Source organism: Oryzias melastigma, linkage group LG4 (assembly GCF_002922805.2).
Source record: "Oryzias melastigma strain HK-1 linkage group LG4, ASM292280v2, whole genome shotgun sequence".
Lineage (NCBI taxonomy): Eukaryota > Metazoa > Chordata > Actinopteri > Beloniformes > Adrianichthyidae > Oryzias > Oryzias melastigma.
In genome coordinates, this window is record NC_050515.1 from 9119478 (window position 1) to 9123521 (window position 4044).

The window sequence follows — 4044 nt, forward strand, 5'->3', positions numbered from 1 at the left end:
AGTTGGAAACTGAATTTCTTTTCCAGCAGCTGTTGCTTATATTTTTATTGATTTGTATTTTCATGCTCTAAATCAAAGGAGCAAAATAAATATCTAATATATGTAATTTTTTTTTTAACAAATTGATGTCTTCAGAAAAAGAAAAAAAAATAGTAAACAAAACAGAAGCATTAAAATTCATTTGTATGTCTTCATCATTTGGACAAAATCCCTTCAGGTACAATATTGTGATTTATTCATCTCTCTTAAAACTCTTAAATTTGCAGACATAAATCTGAGCTACAATTTAGCTGTTACAAAAAAATAAACCATTTTTTTTTTAATTTATAAAGTATAGTCGCTAAATAATACATTTTACATATCTGATCGGCAGCAGACAGACTCAAACCCCGTTCTCCCTCGTGCCCCATCGCACTGATAATTTCTCCCGGAGTTACAGTGAGATCAAAGTGTCTGTCACGCCCTGCCAGTGTGGAAGGCTCTGCAGCGTATCCCTTCAATATATCATTCCTATAGATGAGTAAAGGCTGTGGTGCCGGCGGAGGAAGTCCTGTGTTACGAAGCAAACGCAGGTTCTTCTTTTGTGGGCTTACATTTGGATTGTGGGTTTTAACTTGCAGAGTGGCATCACAGAAACATTCATTTTTATTAAATTCTTTAAAGAAAAAGGTGTTCTAAGGGGGCCCTAGCATCAAATTATGCAAAGTTTGTTGTATTTTCACGGCACAAAAAAAAAAGTAAATCGAGGCTTTCCGATATCTCCGAGCAGCTTCCCTTTTCTCTGAAAGGCACATCTTAAGTCAGACTAAAGCATACACTCGTCTCTCCCCTAGGGTGCAGTGGCAGTGGTGCAGAAAAAGTGAACTGCCGAGGACCCCACTGTTTAGCAAACACTCCTACTGAGGGGAGGAATTAATTATTCAGAGCCAAGGACCAAGGCAGCCCCATTTGATTGCACCACAAAAGAAAGGTCAGAGCTTTTCATATGAGGAACCTCCTGGTTCTGCATCCTGTCAGCTGAGGACAGCGGTATAGTATATACGGCTGAAAGGCACTCCAACTAACAGCTCAATTAAAGAGGCAAGGATGCCGAGGTGCGCGAGAGACATGCGACAAACGGCGCACTCTTTCAGGAGAAGGTCCAGAGGACACGATTACGTAGGTGAGCGGTTCCAACCGAGTGCGAAGGATGTGAGATGTTCTGTCAGTGATTGGTCAAAGTGTGGCTCCTGGAAGCAGCTTTTATTCACTTCCCAGCAAATCATTTCATTTTTCTCCCTTTTGCAAGTTAGCAAATGATCCATTACTGTATTTTAATAGTTAATGGCTTATAATGGTCTTAAAATCAAATTAAGAACATATTATTTTACTGCCTTCCAAAGAGTGAAATATTGCGATTCAAACTCTGCATATAAAACTCAATTAATAGAGTCTGAGAATGTTTTGGCTTCCAAACTGTGATCAATTATTTTTTTTTTCAGTTTACAAAAAAAAGCATAAATATATAGCAACCAAATCCTGCGACTTGGATCTTCGGAGTTAACGAAGTAAATCTGCCACTAAAGCAGAATACCACCGAGGCCCTCTTGGCATTTTGGTCCGTCACTGTAAATTATATTCTCCAAAAAAAAAAAAAAAAAGTCTGGGCTGGTGAGCCCCAGCAGGGCTGAGGATGGAGCCAGGAGAGCAAATTCTACAACTGTGCAACAGGGGGTGTCTCCCCCTCATTGGTGCTCACGGCGCCCCAAACATAAAGCCTAGCATTCCTATTGGCTCTGTTCAACACCCTGTCAGCCAATCGTCAATGGTTAAGCTCCTCCATTCCATAGAAACCAGACTCATGACATCAACTCCAGTGAGCTCCCATCTTCTCCCAGTTACTCAGTCAAAATGGTGCACCACATATTTTCAAAAGGTCAGAAAGTAGAAACACACAAAGTGTAGGTACTTCTGAGGGGCGGGGCCTACTGAAAGCATGTGGGGAGGGATATTTCTATATAATTCTTTATGTCAGGGAGCCCATTTATAAATTACAAGAGAGAAATATCAATAGACTTTAAGCATAATTGCGAGTAATCAATCATAAGCTGTGTTTGCTGTGATATCGTGAAGGTGAAGACACCACAGTTAGCTTAACAGTATGAATTAGCTTGTTGATTTATGCTTCTGGTGCATTATGGCTGAACACACAGATTTAAATTGGAAAGACATCTTTCCGAGGATGATTTCTTGCAGATGGTTCAGCCATTATATCTTAGTCTCTGAGATCATTAATTTCCTAGGTAATAAATCCCTGTGTTGTTACCGGGCCCCCTTTATATCGCATGCAGTACGATGCAGCTGGCTGTGCAGGAGGTTGAGTGCGGTTGCCAAATCGAGATGACAGTTTGCTCCATTGTTCATCAGCGAAACCACGGAGCCATGCTGAGTCTATAGCACGTGGGTGAAAAATTAAACGCATCACCCCAAAAAATTAACATGTTGCAATACAGTATGTTTGTACTCCCACAGAGACGGACCATCAGCCGATCTTGTCTGGAATAAATGTGCCATGAAAGGCTTGTCGGAATTTTTATTAAACAAAATTTCGCCGGGATGTTCAGGGCAGACGCCCCCCTTGGAGACTTTGATCAACCATTACATTTAAATACAGCTAATTCTTCACTATGTGCTCAAAAAGCTTCATGAAAAGTGTGTTTTTTTGTATATATATTTATTGTTAAAATTAGCTTAACATGCCACACAATTATGAATTTTCCTGCTGCTGCTTGTATTTTTGATAATTATAAACTTTACAGTTTTTGAAATATTGAGCAAAATATGCCCTACAGGAAATGAATAAGGACGTCTTCAAATTTCAAAATTTTTAGTAGATTAGCAACAAGACTTTAAATATATTCATGGGCTTTGTTTTCATCTTTTGTAGTAATTAAAAAAATGAGTTTACTTAATATTTTAGCAACATGCTTTTGCTATATTTTTTGGCTAATCTATTGTCTTTTTTAGGCTAATTTAGTGTTTAGCTTCTATTTCAGCAAAAGGCCAACATTTTTGACTAATTTAGTTTACTGAGGAATTTTAGGCTATTTTAAGTTTAGCTAGTATTTAAGCAATGTTCTAGCTTTTTAGTTAGTTTGGCATTTACTAAGATTTTTGGGCTAATTTGGAGTTTAGCTAATATTTTAGCAACATGCTAACGTTTTGGCTAATTTGTTATCTACTGATTTTTTTAGGCCAATTTAGAGTTTAGCTACTATTTTAGCAACAGGCTAACGTTTTTAACTAATTTAGTTTATTGAGAAATGTTAGGCTATTTGGAGTTTAGCTAGTATTCAAGCAACGAGCTAACTTTTTTGGGCTAATTTGGAGTTTGGCTCATATTTAAGCAACAAACTAAAACTTTTTGCAAAACTGGCACCTATTTGGGATTTTTAAACAATTTTGCTACAAATTTTTCAGAAATTTAGGTTAACTTCACCACTCTTTCATAGTTCTTTAACAAAATGTTCCAGTCTTTTAGCAAATTTAACATTCAGCAAATAGTTTTTGCATTTTCATCAATTAAAGTAAATTGCTGCACCATTTTCAGCAAAAAGCTTCAGCATCTTCAGCAACTATTTTCAGCGAAAAGCATTCACATTATCACAGGTAATGCAACTTTTCTAGTTATTTATTGTGGATACTCTTAATCAAATACAGAAATTAGTTTTTTTTTTAACAATTTGAAGCTTGTAGTCATAATTGAAGAAAAATACATTCATAGCTTGAGTTAAAAAATACTTATATGTATGTCAAAATAAAGCTTTGCATTTTTAGGGACTATAAAATGAAAAAAATGTCCAAAAATCAGCCTGTAAGGAAAACTGACAGACAGGTCAACTACAGATAACCCCTCAACAAACAGGTAAACAAGGTAGGTCATCACTGATTCCATCGGGTGTTAGGATTCCAGGCTATCCTTTTTTTTATTTTTTACATGGATTCAGTTCATATCTTTTTTAACTTGCAGGATTCAAAAGTACAGACAGCCAAAGGGGAGCGGTC